General features: G+C 37.5%; 1 protein-coding gene across 1 annotated transcript in view; it reads left to right on the top strand.

Moving 5' to 3' along the window:
- PRKAR2B (protein kinase cAMP-dependent type II regulatory subunit beta) overlaps positions 1-16,516 on the top strand; it is a 78,225-nt gene that overhangs the window by 614 nt on the left and 61,095 nt on the right. The window lies entirely within an intron of this gene.

Raw genomic sequence — 16,516 nt, forward strand, 5'->3', positions numbered from 1 at the left:
CATGGGGGCCCCGGCGCGGCCGCCGGCGGGGTGAGGAGCCCGGGGCGGCGGGGGCGGCGGGGGCGCGCTGGCCGCGGGGCGCCGACACGGGCAGCGGCGGCACCGCGGGCAGAGACCGCCCGCGCTGACGCCAAACAGCGGAGCCCGCGGGAGGTTTCCCGTATCCCGCGGCAAACTTTAACCTCCCGGGCTTTCCCCTGTTGTTCGGCGGTGCTGGGTGTTCGGCACTCAGGTATCGCCAGCTGTATCGCTTGTAGCGTCTGTGCCTGTAATGGTCTAGCAAAGATCGGTCTATATGTTTCCTTTTGTAAGAGCAAATCTGCATTCTGTAATTAGTGCAGGGGTATGTCTACCTCAGAAAACACCTCTTATGGGCATGTTACTGCATTCACGCACTTGATTAAGCGTTTTACGTAGATGTGCTTACATGTTTTAAAAAGTAGAGCTCAATTTAAAACATAATGTCTGCCTGAAAGCTAGAGTGAGATTTTCTGCATTTAGAATGGCCTATGGAACAAGTGTTGCTGTGACAGCAAAGAACATTTGCAGTATCTTTGTGTTTGAAGGTAACACGGATCTACACGCAGCTAATGACACCTTATCTTTGTGTGGCTGACAGGCTTTATTTAGAGACTGTGTCAATCCATCTGCTGGTGTGGGTTATGGGACGGGTAGGAGCTGTCTCTGAAAGGTGCACAGTGCTTTGTCTTTGTGTCATGAGCAGGCTGATTGTAGGGTCAGTCAATAAGGTTAGATGGAGAAGAGGAAAGGATCCAAGCATCTTTATCTTATTTTTTTGAGCATAGCTTGAAGTGTATCTCATCAGATCATCAAAGCAGTCATCCCTCAGAGTTGTGCTGGAGGTAGATTTACTTAGCAGAGTAGAGAAGGCAGTTGTTTGCTAGTTGAATTTCAGTGCGGGTTTTAAAATGTTGTGCTATGTGCGTTTTATCAGGAAATGTAGATAAACAAGTAGGCGTTTAAGAAGGGGATAAGTTTTCAAAATGCTTCATGTTACCCCATAAGACAGTCGCCATTCTTTTCATCTGTTCTTTGCAGCTATACCCACGTGTATTTTATGAGAATCTGAATCTGTCAATCAGGTTCTGCAGATTTATGTGGCAATTTTGAACTCCAGTGCTTATGTGAGATTAGTAGAAATTTGAAAATTTGCTGTCTTTTGGAAACTGAAATGGTCATATAATGTGGAAGAAAAGAATTATTATCTTAATTTACTAACACTAGATGTGTTTTTCAAACATTAATTATTCTAACATCAAACAGTCTCATTGGTAAATGGAGAACTGGCATGTTGTATGGTTGGAAGTGCAGAAAAGTAGTTTTATTTATTAGTATGTGTATGTTACATACCTGTAACTTTACAGGGTGCTCTAAGAAGCTTTTTAAGCTTTTCTAATGAATACCTGTAATCAATATTCTTTTTGACAGTCTTTTTGTTGTGCTTTTGAAGCGGGAAAGTCATTATTGTCAATATTCCCATTAAGGGACATGCATCAATCGCTTAGTTTGATGAATTGATCTACTTGTTTGACAAAAACTCTTTAAAATGCCACATTTTTAAGCTTAATATATTTTGAATGTTTAATTGTATTATGGTTTGTAAATTCTGTCAGTTCAAATAATTATTATTTAAAGAAACAAAAAATGAAAATATTTGTGAAGCCGTGTGAAGGTTAATAAGAAGTAACTCATGGTAAATGATTACTAATAGTGTGCTTGTGTATGTGTGCATTGTGATGGAGTGTGTATTTTAAATTCAAATTTTATGTCTGCCCTGAATATATTCTTCTAAGGTAACATAACAATGCATCCACTCAGCCTTTTGTTAATAACTGGGGGCATAAAGGCTGCTACTCAAATATTTGTGTAATGGGTTTAAATATCAATTTTAAAGCATATTTCTTTTCTGTTTTTGTTTTCTGTTTTTAGAAGTAGCAATTCTTAAGAACTGAAGTTTAGAGGAAAGGGTTGTTTTGTTGCTTTTGGTTTTTTGTTTTTTTTTTTTTTTTGCCTTTATGAATTATTAAACTTCTTGTATAGAAAATGTGTCTTGTTTGCATCCTTAGGAGAGAACAATAAATTTGAAAAGTTGATGAGCAAATGTAAAATGAAAACCTCTGTGAAGGAGGTCAGACCTGCTGGTGATATCTTTCCTTTGCTAAAGCCATACATTTGAAATGTCAAACTAACAGTATTCCTTAATTAATTCGATTAGAGTATTGTTGACCTCTCACTGTAAATGCTCCAAACCTATTTTTTTCCCTACTAAATATTTCTAAATTACCTACAAGCACTGCAGCTGAACTCTTTGTCAGTATTAATTTTGTCCTTGAAATGTATTTTGGAAGGTACATGAGCATTATCCTGTTTCAGAAATGATGAGCTGAGGCATAAGCTGTGTTAAAAAGAAAAAACCCTTTACTTGGGATTAGGAGTTATATGTGAACCTTGAATTAAACTCTGTTCAGGTCTTTGCTGTGTCCATTACTTCAGCTGCAGAAGTCACATAAAGGTAAAAACAGTTGCCTTGTCTGGAGGGAGAACTTTTTGTATCAGTGTCACAGTTTTGAATTGGCACCTGGAGTTGGGGTGACCTCAGAAATGACATTCTTTATGTTCAGAGCATATAGATTATCCCTTTTGGAGCACACGGTTTAATCTGGGAATGTTTTTCAGGTTTTCTAGTTGATTTAAAAGAAAAAATATTTAATTGTCCTACATGGGTGTATCAGCATTAGTCAGTTACAACAACTAATTCCTACTAACACTAATAGCAGTCACTAAATTGAATAGGAATATACATAAAAATGAGCCCTCTTTTAGAAAATTTGTCTAACTTTTAGCAGATCTGAAGTGCATATCAGGATTTATTATACTGTGTCTGCAAAATTTGAAAATGCTCAGTAAATTATTTGTTCTTTTTACAGTGACTATACTTTTCTTTTGACATTACCACTTACATGTTAATTTGCAACTTATTTTGATAGGCAATAACCCATGTAGTTTGTAACAGTTGTTTTAAAATATTTGCCATAGATAAAAATTCATGTTTCGTCTAGCCTTGACATGAATTAGTAGAGGAGTTTTTCCATGTAACATTGCTCTTCTTTAAACTCAAAAATTGCAATGCTGTATGTATCATTGGCACAACATAGGCTCTGTTTACTTTTTCTTTTGTTTTGTTTTACTTCAGTTTGTTTTGGTGTCTTTTTCAGATAGTGGTGTATTTTAACAGGAAAATACTACAGCTGTCCCTCTCCTCCCCCGTGTGCTTCTGTTGGTGTGTTGGTTGCTTTGAGTTCCTTCTTTGGAAACTTGAGATAGAAAATGCAAGTCTGTATATCAGCTTAACCCACTGATTGTGCCTAAATAATGTGAGATCACTGTTTAGGTAAAATATACATATTCTACCTTACAATACCAATTTTAAAGGCATGTCTTTGTTTTAGTTCATTTATTCAGTCTGAAGTGTTTTACAGATGTCCTGTTCATAGAAATTTTGAAATAATAGGTAAGTCGTAGAAACCAGAAAAAACTTTGCACACAACTACCTTTGTGTCATGTGTAGATAATGGGTAGATTACAGTGGTGAAATGGGTCAGGAAGGACAAGGGAACAACATAAAAATACACATAAGCTGTAGTAGGATACCCTTAAATCGGGGGCTATGTAGAAAAGCATGTGAATTTCTTATAAATGTGTGTATACAAACTAAAATCTGCGGTATGATGGGTAATGGCTGAAATCATTACCATCTGATATGTACTTAGCCAGCCTTAGAAATTAAGTTTTAATAGTTTCTATGGTCACTCTTTTGAAATACAGAAAGAAATAAAGCTTTCTTTGTATGGCTGTAAGCACAAACCTGATGGACCCAGGCTGGAGCAGCCTTACTGTGTAGGCAGTTTGGAAGGGATGAGTTTCCAGCCACAGACCAGCTCCTTGTGAGCATGGCATTGTTGGAACACCCCTTGGCAAGGCTTTGGGCCATATCTCCTTTCGATTTTCTACACTATGCCTGCTGTCATTCAGAGAATAATGTGTGTAAATTAAGTGTTCAGGGTGGGTGTTTGGGAAGAAGACGGATTCTGGCAGGAAAGAGATTTCCAGCTGCATGAATTGGGTGCCTTGCTGGTCCAGTGGGCCTTGGTCAGGGGTTGGCTACTGCCTGCTCCTCTCTACTAGTGTACACATTCACAAAACCACAAAGCTTTCTATCCTTACTGTAAATCTTCAAAATAATGCTGATTTTTGAAATAATGGCTTCCAGGTTTTTTGACAGGAGCAAACTAAAATATTTTCTTTCTGCTAACAGTTATTTTAGAGAGTAAACCTTAGCAAATTGGCAGTTGTTCATGATTTGTTTGTATTTTTTAAAATTCCTTAATATGACATAGGTGTTTTATTCAAGTTGAGAGATTTGTCATCAAAAAACTTAGTCTGACAAAATTATAAGAACTAAACATGTAAAGTTGTAATATGTACCATTTAGTAGCCTTTGTAGTAAGGACTGTGGTTCCCTCTCAGACATGTATCTACTAGGGATTGTAGGTGAAAAGAATACTTTTGACACAACCATTTTTGAAAAAATAAGTATGTTTATATTAATAATTTAGTTGAAATGATAGCAGCCTCCACTCAAAAGTATTTATGCATCCCTGCTCAAAATTAGGCATGCATGAGTGGAGGTGTCTCTGCTGGCTAATATTTTGTTAAAGTTTGTTAAGTATATTGAAGAGAAGCAGGAGAAAATTCCAAAGACCTATGGACAGAAAAGTCGTAGATCTGTACGAAAGTATTCGAATTTGTCTTCAGCTTCTTTTTCACTAAAGAAACAATGTCGAGATGATTTTGGCTGACTGTTCAGCTTGGAAAAAGAGAACAGAATTAATTCAGTACGTATAGGAAGACATAAAATTTTGCTGGCATGGGTTTATAGTGACTGCATTATGAATTTTAACCTATAAGCAATGTCAGTAGGAACATTTGCACAGCAACACTCAGTTTCTTGGTTGTATCATGTCCGTTTCAAAGGAAACATGTCTGTTCCTTGCTTTCTCAGGAACTCTCTAGGAATATTGTTTCACTTGCTGACTTCATTTCAGTTTCTCAATGAAACCTTGTATTTTTTGTTCTTTGTGTTTAGTCCTGTTTATGCATTTAAGTGAATGGAAAAAAACAATTTATTTCCCTGTTTGGTGAAGAGAACAAAGATTTCTCTTTGGACATTAAGAGAGAGTGTGTTTTTAGAATGCACTCCTACAGCAAATGACGTAGTGCTTGTAACCTGCACAGAGGTGCTTCGTGCATCTGTCAGGAAGTTAAGCTTGGTTTAATACATGTACATCCCACGGTTTATTCCAAGTCTGTTATGCAAAGTGTTGCAGTATGTTCTCTAGTTCTGTCCAGTTCCCTCAGTCTGTGTGAAATGTCAAATCTCTGCCAACTTACTGGCCTTAGCTGCTCCTATAAATCTGGAACATATGGTTTGGAAATCACACATTTAGGTCACAAGGTAGAGATTAATCAAGGTACAGGTTGCTGCTGCACTTCTGGTTTTCAAATATCAAAGATGACCTCTAGATTGGGAAATTTCATTTGTTGGGACAGTGATGAAAGAAACAAGAAGGCAAGGTGGAAGGCCGGACGTGGAGAAAGAAAAGGAGTCAGTGTGCGGTAAGGAAAATACAAAGGTAAAAACAGGAGGAAGGAGACACAGAACTGAAGTAAGGGGAGAAAGATAAAAGAATGGACAGCACATGTGAGAAAGCACGTTAAATTCTCCGCCCTTATTTTTCTACCCTGCTATAGCTCTGCTACCCCAAATTTATGTCCTGTGTTTTCTATTGAAATTCTGTTTGGCTTATAAATATATTTCAGAAGAGCATAAATGTGAACTTAACTAAAACCAGTGGTCAGTGCATTGTATGGATGTGAATTTGGTCATCTGATGCTGAGATATCTGTTAAATATTTTGACATGGTCATCTCTCATTTTACCATGTCTGGAGCCTCGTAACACTTGCCTTTTAATGAAAGTTTCAACTCAAGTTTTTTTATGGAGGATTCAGACTGATTTCAGCCATTTTCTATTTAAAAAAAACAATAGTTGTGAAGAAAATGAAGAAAGTCGATGTACACATGGGTACAGCTGCCATCTTCATGGCTAAGAGAGCCAAGATGGTGCTGATGGAGAAATGAAATATTGAACAGTACCTAACAGACATGGTGAAATGTCCCTACTTTAAATGCTTAATACAAGTCACAGTGGTTATTTCACCAACCATTATTTTAATGGAAATGCCTTAAAGTCACGCTGTAATGTAACTATTCCCACCCCAGGTTTGAACTCCTATTTTGAGCTTCAAGTGAGTAATTATACAGAAGTTCTGTGCTTTAAAAAGGTGAGCAATTTTTAAAAAGTGAATGAAGGAGGGAGAAGAGTTTGAGAAAAAGAGCCATTAAAAATGGCTCAGCGTTCTCTGCTGCTGGAATAGGTCTTGACATACATAAATTAGAAGAAGAAGAGGTGATTTTTCTAAGGGTGATACATTTATCACATTGTTTGATATTGTTGGTTGTTTTATGGATGTGGGTGCATAAAAGATGAACTCCACATATACATGAATTACTACGTGCTAGATAAACCTGTTAAAAGAAATAAGCTTGTCTGTAAGTAGATATTATTACCATAAACATCTATCAGTTATGGTATTGTTATGAGAATTCTAAAGGAAATACGCACTTTATGTCCTTTTCTTTGGGGCATTGGATGATGATCCTGGTAAGGCTAGATTGCTGTATATAGTGGTTTTACACTGAAACCCCTCATCCTTTCGGGGAACTCTTTTAGGCTAACCCTTCCACATGCTGGGTAGGAATGATAACCCATTTGCTGCATGGAACTGAACATGATGTTTTGGGGGTTTATTTAATCTTTTTCTTTATTAAATACATTTTTTTTGTCTATAGATCAGCTTTCACTTATAGTATTAAACAAGACTTCGTTGAAGAGGGTAAAATTTGGCTTTGAGTGTGCTTTGTTTTCTTTTCATTTTTTACTTTTCTAATTGACTGGCATTTATTATACTTTTCCTTGTAGAAAAGCATCATGTTTGTCAATTTGGTTTTTCATTAAAAAATTTGAGGAGCTCTGTTTCAACTTTCTGTGCACTTTGTGATAAAAATAGCAGAAGTACTCACACAGAATTTCTATTTGCAGTTTCTAGGCAGTGTAATACACAAATCCAGATTTAAATCGATGTAGCAAGTAATCCAGAAGACACACAGTTTTGGGGTTACATCAAAAAGATGATGGTAATCAAATGTCCAGTGCCTCATTTAGCATTTCCAATGATACCTCCCATGCTAAAACATGGGAGGTCTGAAATAAAGGGGGATGGAGGCAGGCAAGGGTGCCTGAAGTGCATAGGAGTAAAAAGCAGATTGTAGGTACAAGGTATCCTCAGAATGAACTGTACAAGAGCCATGTGGCAGTTTGCCATCTTTTCCATAAACGGCATCCTTTTAGCATGGCTGCTCAGAAAAGTAATTTGTGGACCACAGAAAAAACAAGGAAATTATAAAGAATAGAACAATAAGAAAAAAATTCCAAAATTTAATTTAGTTAGCCTTGCCCTATTGTGCTATTACACTCTGGATAATGGAAGGTAGAGTTGTAAAAAGCATGCTGTAACAACAGAAAGTGTTTTTCACTTATGTGTTTGACTCTTAAATTACTCTCCTTAATGAGATTAAGAAAAAAATCATCAGAGCAAGAATTTGAGGCTGAGAGCTTGAGCAGGTAAAGGCTGATAATGAGAATAGCTATCTTACACATAGAGTTTCAGTTATGTGACTGAAGTGGTTTCTGTAAAGCTGGGCTAAAAGGGACAATTAGTAAATATTATGAAGACTTCCATAATGGAGGGTCAAGAAAATTGCTGTATAAAATAGATTTTGAAAGGAGAAGTAACATGATCTTTCCTGCTCAGTCATTCCTAATACCATCCTGCTTGTATAAAGATTTTTATAACAGCATCAATCCCTTCTGAATCACTGTGATGGAGATGTCAAACATGTTTTTATAAATAGTGGTAGTGTTTTTATATTATATCTTTTTAGCAGACATGTCCACTGTAAAGCATACCAGATAGGAAGAAATCCTTGCCCAACACTGGAAATAAAACATTCCTTGCAAAGCCTTAGTGTAGACTATAAATAAAAGATGTTCTGAATTCTTGGTGTTGGGATGAATACAAGCTGGAGGCAAGCGTAAGCATCAGACTTGCCTGCCCAAGCACACAGGCTGAAAGTCTTGGTGTGTTTTCCCATGCTGATTTTAACAATAGTTTGTAATGTTAGTGTGAAAAACAGAATTCAGTGCCATGAGTTATAAGGTATTTGTAAGTGTTGCAGGATATGGGTTAACTTGAACTCAAACTGTCCACAACAGCTTTGCTCTGTCCTTTTTTGGATGACCTCCAAAATGAATATATATGTCACTGCATATGAATATATATTGTCACTGCAGTGATCTGATCCTTTTAATTTGTTTCCTGTTATTTTTACCACTGAAATTGTTCCCTTTTAGATCCTCTCTCTGAAGCTGTCACATTTTTCATTGATGCTGAAGAATTCCATCTTTGGGCCAGTAATTGCCTTTGCTAAAAAATGCCGACTAATACCACAAGTCCTTGAAAAAAGTGTTGATGAAGAATTTTTGCCATTTAGTATCTTGGAAATGAATGTCTAAAAGCTAGTAAATATGTTTAAGTATTCCCCCTGTTTTAACAATGGTTAATATGACAAAAAGTTTTTCTAATAGAGGGCTGGAATTGTCCTGAGGTTTCTTGTTCTCTTCCAAAACAATGTTTGTGATACTCATCACACTTGCAGTCAGAAACAATTACGATATGTGCTATAGACATCTATCAAAATTTTATTAAGACTTCAAACAAAATGTTTTCTATCATTATAATAAACCCATTTTTTCATAATGAAGGAGTTTTGAAAATTGTGTATTCTTAATAATTGATGATATAAAACATTAGGGGGAGAAGTTTAATTTTTGTCCCCAGTTATGCCTAATTTCTACTGAAATTGAGAAGTTAGGATCCAGTAGCTTTATTGATCTGTTTCTTTATGAGTCTTTTTAGTACTAGACCCAGTCATCATTTTATCTTTAGTTCTATTTTTGGGGTTTTTATTTTCCAGTTCTGAATGCATAGTGCTTTTTCTTTCCAGCCATTTTGTTCAATAACTTAGAGTAACATTCAGGCAGCTTTCTCTGAAACCCATCTTTTAGCTGATAATTTATCTCTCTACTGGTTGTTAATAGGTAGTCTAAACATGGGAAACTTTGATCTAGCCTTCACCACTATGATATTTAAGCGTCTGTGAGGTAATTTAAATACAAAGTTAACAGCCTGCTTTCCTTCCTGTTGCTTCAGCCTACAGGAAATACTGTTTAATGCCTAAAACACATATAAAAAATTGGTTTGAAGGAAGATAGATGGTTATTTATTTTTAGATACTACTAACTTAAATTCTTGTCAAAAAATGTATCTGCAGTATTTTTCTCCATGTCTCCCTTGCTAATCTGTCAGTTTTCCCCTTCTATTGGAACTTAGCTGCTGCTGGCAGTTGAGGTGGGAGTAGATGTAGATTAATTTCCATTATCCACCTTGCAAAAAGAGGTAATTTGTTCTTCTGGTTTTGCCTTCTTGGTATCAGGAATAAAATGGAGTCACTGATTTAAGTGCACCCTAGTTTGCTGTCTATCTGGAATATATTGTCATATGAACATGGCTCATCTGTAATTACTTCAATTTATGGCCTTGAAAAAAAAAAGAAAAAAGAAGAGGAACAAAGTCATACTTTCTTCAAGTCCATTCTTCATATTATTTCAGTAAGCACAGACACAGGGTTTGGGAGGTCTAGGGAGACTGGGAAGTCTTGGGATCTTGGGAAATCTAATCAAATAATTGTTTGAGCTTGTAAGAGAAAGCATTGCTTTCCATGCAAATATGAAGGTGTTTGTCCTCTTCTCTGACTTTGTTTTTGGGAATTCGAGGAGTTTCTCGACAAGAACTTTGTAAATACTGTAAAAAGACCTGAGTTTCTTGCTGCTGCCAAAATTGGATGTCATTGATCTATTTCCACCAAACAGTTTTCCTGGGAAGGTTATATGGAGCAGAAAAGTACAGCACTGTGTTGCAACCTACTTCTTCCATCTCAACCTTTTTTTGGCTGAAGGATCTTTCTCATGCGCTGGAATAAAAAAAGCTAAAACCAAAAAACCAACAAACAGTAAAAAGAAACAAATAGTAGTACAAGACAGTAAAAGACAGTAAGAAAAATTTCTGGTTTTCGTCTTTTGTTGCTGTTAAGAGGGTATCAAGTGTTTTGTTTACCTTCTTCTGCACTTTTTTTTTTTTTTTCTCCAGTATGTGAAATTAAGAAGGTTGCTTGTTCTGCTCTTTATCCAGAAGCTCAGTCAGGGGCTAAGATCCATTTCCTTTGTTTTGAGATGAAGTATTATTTGCAGTTCTGTTTTAGAGTAATGGAAGGTAAATCACAGAAATGCGTGTGATCGCTCTTCTCAGTTGAAAGGAGGCAGGTTAATATTTACAATTCTAGCATGATACTCACTGTCTTCATAGCTGTGACACCAGATAACATAAGGCCATCTGGGACTGAGCTGATGTCAGGTGCGTGTATAGGGTTTTCAGAAGAGGAGACAAGTACTCCTGGATCCAGATCATTGTAGTCACCTTGGTGTCAGCCTGTACCTCATAGGATGCTCACTGAAATAAGCTTTTTCGTGTTAGAAGAATGTTTTTATGTCTAACTCTGGAAGAATTCTGCCACTGTAGCATCTGGATCCCTGACAGAATCAAAACTAAACATGCAAAATGAGCTTCAGAAAGGCATTCTTAAATCCTACAGGTTAAGGAGAGTATTAGTGTTTTTCCCTAATAAAGCAGGCCATTTATTGCCTCTTTTAGCTTGGAGGTGACAGACCCAAGGTCCCTTTTTTGGGAACTGGCCTGTGGTCCCACCCGTCAGGGGAGATCTGTCCCAGCAGCACTGCTAGAGGCCCCACTGGCATGGGTACAAGTAGAGCACCATTCCACTGCCATGGGGAAATGTAAGGATTAAGCAAAACTGATTTTGTTCTTACTGCGAGCCTGGAGTTTTCTGTGCTTGCTAAAATTGTTTAGCTTCTGAGAAAGCAGTTATTATTTGTCGTTCTGGTCAGTATGTGGCCATCTGATGTCTCACATTTGACATCTATTGCAATGTCCTTTTCAGTGAGTTTCTCTATTTTTTTAGAAGTTTTGATGTTTAATTTGCTGAAGTTATTATACAGCTGCTTGTGAAGAACTAATGAAACTGACTACACAGCTCTGAACATACAAGCTGCCACATGCTTTCTTTGTTTCTTTAAATCATAGTGTGAATTTATTCCAGCACTGGTTGATTGGTTTGGGTTCAGTTCAGCTGGGGTGAAAACAATCCAGCTTGATGAGAGGCAGTGGGTATATGGCATGGAGTGTGTATTGTACCCTTGCAGTGCTGAGTCTGGTTCAGGAAGCAGTGCATTCCTAAAGGTGCACTATGGTGTTCAGGGGGAGGAAGCACCTGAGTGTCTGGTTCAGAGATACCTAGTACTGATATTGAGAATGTCTAGTATTGATCAGCTGGCAGGCTGAGGCTGAATTTATGTGACCTGTCCTTCAGGGTAGGTACTAGTTTGGTATCAGCTTCTATTTTTCACATATTACTAGAAACTTTGAGAAAAGTTTGAGAAAAGCTTTGAGGCTTTTCTCGTTGTTAAATTCGGTTGAAAATTGTAGAACAAGTTCAGGTTTTTCTTTTGTTAAAGGAATTTGTTTATCACTTGCAAAATGAAATTGCCCTTGCTTGTTTCCAGAATTTGAATGGTTTCTGCTGAAACCAATGTAAACTTAACAGGCAAGGTTCTGTGGAACAACACTCTTTCTTTTAAATAACAAGAATAGAAATGTAATTGCTGTGACACTTGGAGCAGTTACCTGACTGTGACTGACACTCGGAAAGTAACAGGAGGCTGGTTATTGCTGAAAATACTTAGATCTATTACTTAGATGTTTGTGTTTTGGTTTCATTTGGAAAATGTTCAAAGATCAGAATATAAACACATGTGCTGTTTTAAAAATGTAAAGACCGAGCCAATAAGATTTACACACTTATTCCGGAAACCCTACTTCATTTTTACTTCTTGCTAGGAACTGACATTGTTTAACTTGTGCTTGGCATTCCAGAACAATTTCTTTTTTTTTCCCCAGATGAAGGGATGAATTTAGCTTTCCTTTTCGTGAGAGCCTTCAATGCAGTACATTTTAGTTTTAATTTCCCCCCCCCCCTAAAACTAGCCTTATGGTTTTCTCACACAAATTGTGTTTTAGAGATTAAACAGTTGCAATTTATCCTAAGGATAACTTCTCCCTGCATAGTTATTGTTTGACATGGGATTCTGTGTTCCTAGAGTGAGGATCAGATGCATATAACTGATTGTGCTTAAGGAATGGAAAGCAGATTGAAGTTTTGTAGTCTGTGGTTGGAAAGTTACACAAATCCCAGTGAGAATGTGAGGTGAAACTTGGCGCTGGATACAAAAATGTCACTCTTTTCCTGTTTGTATAAAAAGAAATTTTAATCAAAGTTGTCAGTTTTAGAAAAAGCGCTTTTGGTGATCAGTAGTTTTGCTATCTAAGATAATATGTATTACTTTTATTTGACTGTGTTTTCTATTGGTCAGATCCATATTTTATGGAAGTGGTTTGATTTCTAAGTAACTTCTTGTTTTAAAAGCAAAAAGGAGAGCTTTGAACTGGAGGTGTGAAACAAATGAAAGAGGCATGTTTATCAGAATTACTGGCATGTCTGTAAAACTGGATGGTGGTAATCTATAAAACAGAAATTTTAAGGTCGTGATACAGGAACACCTACTGTGCCTATGAAACTATATGCTTTAGAAAATATATACATGTCTGTTTTTAATAGACTGCCCTGATGAAGCTCTTGTAGTCCATCAAATTAGTGATAAAAACATTTTTAAATGATTATACAGTGTAGTGTACTAACTGAGGATAACTTCCCATATCCTACCAGTCATAAGATGTACTTAAAAATTATGGGTAAAAAATTATTTTAATACTCCATGGATCTGGATGAAATCCACAAGACAAAGGAATTTGGACTGAAGGCTAAGTTTTGGTCTATTCTAATCTCATCCCTTGATAACTATCTTTTAAGGAAGAAGAATGATCCACAAATTAAAAATAGTGCTCTGTGAGTTAAATTAGGTTAAATCTTCATGTGTGTCACAGACTTGCTGCGTACCTTTGAGTAGTTTGCACTAGTGCCTGTAACTTGGTGAGATGGAGTATTTGCTATTCCCAGCTTGCAGGGATCTTGTAGCAGTATGTATCTGAAGGATTGCGAAGGTCTCATGTGTCATTGTTTACCTACAGAACTTGAAAAAACTTCCGTATCTTAGAGTCTAGGGTCCTATTGATGCTAGAATTTAAGAAAATTTTATCTGATGCAAGTTTTTTTCTGGCCAAATATAGAAAATGATGGACTTGTCTTTGATTGAAAAGTGCGAGAACACCTGAGGAGCCAGCAAAGCTCTTGTAAAGAGAGGAGACCTACATGGTTTGTTCAGGCTACAAAGATTGCCCTTAAACGTGTAATAAACCCGAGACTGCATTACTTGATATTCCTAACTCATGCTGTTATTTACTAAGTTGTTTATACAAAAGGTGCTTGTGGCTGTTAGTACGGGCTCCTGCCACGTAACTATTACAGAATCCTACCTTCAGCCATGTGTTCTTCATGTCACATTTAGCATAAAGGTCGTGCATTCACTCAGCCTGTAAAAGGTGAATAAATTTTTAGTCTGAAGTCACTGTCTCTCCTTTAAAAAAAAAAAATCTCATCCATTTTTGTAACTTTATGGGATTTTTTAAAAATCCACTATTAGGACAAAATGTGTTCGTCTGTTTTTTTCTTGCTCAAAATAATTTTGATCTCCTCATCTTCTCTTGTAGTAACCTAATGTGGATGCTGGGAATGTAAGTGAAAGCAGTATTTATCCTGATTTATGAATTGAGTGTCCTTTAATTTCAGAAACTTCCTAAAGCAGTCTGTGTGGGTTTTGGTTTTTTTTTTTTTTTCTTTTTTTGAGAAAGCAAGGCAGAAATGTTAGAAAATTTCGATTTAATTTGCAAAAATGGATTGGGTTTTTTTCTGCTGAGGATTTAATGTAAAGCATGCATCTTCCAGTAAGTTAAAGAAGAAAATCTAGCCTATCTTTGCGGACACTTGAATATCCAGATCACTAGGCCAGTCTGCTTTTTAGCATGCTTGTTTGCACCTTGTCTTGCTTCAGGAGAAGAAATTTCAGTGCTTGCCCTTGGAATATGGCATAGACTGGAAAGTAGGGCATTTTTTTTTTTCCCGGAGGTGTGGGTTGCTAGTCTGCCGTGTACCCAGGCAGGCTCATCCCTCAGGTTTTTGTTTTCCTTTTTTAATGCAGCCTGGACATTTTCTGTTTACCTGCTCTAAAAGAAATAGAATATCTTGAAAGGCAGTGTAGGTTGGGGGAAGACACTCAGGGCAAGTGGCACTTTGTCAGACCCAGATGAAAGCGTTTCTGCCATTTTCAAAAGCAGAGAGTCTGAGCAAGATTGAAGATGATCTGCATGTGCTAGTCTGCCTTTATTCTGGCTCTGAATTTTCCTGTTCTGTACCCAAATCTTGGATCACGTTCCCAGATAGGTAAGTGTAAATAGACAATGTGGAAATGTGTGTTGGACTTCTAGGATGGGTCTAGAGGGGAAGGAGTCTTCGGGTCATGACCCGTGACATTTGCTATGGTTGGTTTTAGCTGTGTTTCAGGTAATGGTATAATTATCACATGTACTTTTGCTATGGAATCTGAAGTGGAAGCATGGTAGGTTTTGTTTGGTTTTGGTTTGTTTTTTCTTTGCTTTTTTGGGTTTTTTTTAAACCCTCTGTTGAAAGACCATTATTTTATGCCAAGAATTAATTCATTGCCTCACGACTAATTTGGAGAGTTGGAGAGTTTTGCTATCAAGAGTCATGGAAAGTTGGCCCCTGGTAGGAATCTCACAGATAGTTACTGAAGGAAGTCAGGACAATGTTCTTAAGCATCTCTGGCCAGGGAAAGACCAAAATGGGTGTGAAAGTGACTGAGATGCTGAAGTTTACTTACAGCAGATGCAACTCTTCAAGTGCTGCCCAAACTATTGAGCACAATGGAGAAGTGCTGAAAAATCCACCACTTGCCCTTACTAGACATTTCTGAATGTGATCCACCAGTAACGGAGCTGAAAGACACAATGGGATTTAGTTTTTACATTGCAGAGTGCTTTTAATGCTACTGCGGTATCAAGAAAAGAAGTTCTAGGAGGTAAATCTTTGTATCTGTACTTTGACAACTCCTTTTCTCAGAGAATGTTGTTCAGGTGCTGCCAGTAATCTCTGCTTCACATTAACACAACAGGAGGTACTGAAATAAATTGGCGTCTGCAACTTCCTTTGCCACTTCTCAGCTCACTTGCATGAGTCGATTTGTTCAGGACAGAAAAGACGTCCTGTTAATCTGTCCATAATGTCTGCTGAACTGTGGGATCTCTTTGACCTCTCCATTCTCTTGAAAAAATGGGTTATTTGGCCCCAAAAACTACATAATTGAGGCATGGGTAGAAGGAAGAAGTTTGAGAATAAAGAAAAATACTTAAAGGGGCTTAAGTGGCAATATTTGGCATCATTGTGCACAAATTATACCTTTGGGGCACAAAAATCTCTACACCAAGTCAGACCACTTAGCTCTGTATTAATTTTCTGTAGTCTGGGGTATGGTCCTGGAATGTTCTGGGGATGTTCTGAGTTACTACTGTGGAAGAGAAAAACAGTTTGATATGAGTGTAGGCCTGGAAAAAGAGGCTAAATGAATGCATTACACCATATATACACTATATGGTACTGTCCTCTTGGCACTGGGACAGTCACATGCAGCAGCTTGGGTCTGTGTTTGACCATGGTCATATAAATAAGCCAGCATAGTTGTATCATGACTGAGTACAAGACAGGAACTGAGCTGTGCAACGTATTGTGCTGTGAGCTGCAACATGTTCTGCATGCCTACATTTGTTAGAGGAGAGAGTGACAACAGGGTGCCACGTTTGAAAACTGAGAGCTAGCCATTCGAGGGGGAATTTCAGGACGAGGGGGAATTTCAGGACGAGGGGGAATTTCAGGACGAGGATGGTGTGATCATGGAGATGAGGCCCACGCTCTGTTTGCCCTTTGGTCAGTTGTTAGCCATCACAAGGCAATGGGTCTGAGTCCTGTCTGGTCACTTGGAAGGTAGTTATCCCTAATTGCCACCATTCCTTACCTGCCCAGTTCAGGGGAGAAGA

This window comes from Chamaea fasciata, unplaced genomic scaffold, assembly GCF_029207755.1.
Source record: "Chamaea fasciata isolate MVZ Bird 193981 ecotype frontalis unplaced genomic scaffold, bChaFas1.0.hap1 SCAF_5, whole genome shotgun sequence".
Lineage (NCBI taxonomy): Eukaryota > Metazoa > Chordata > Aves > Passeriformes > Sylviidae > Chamaea > Chamaea fasciata.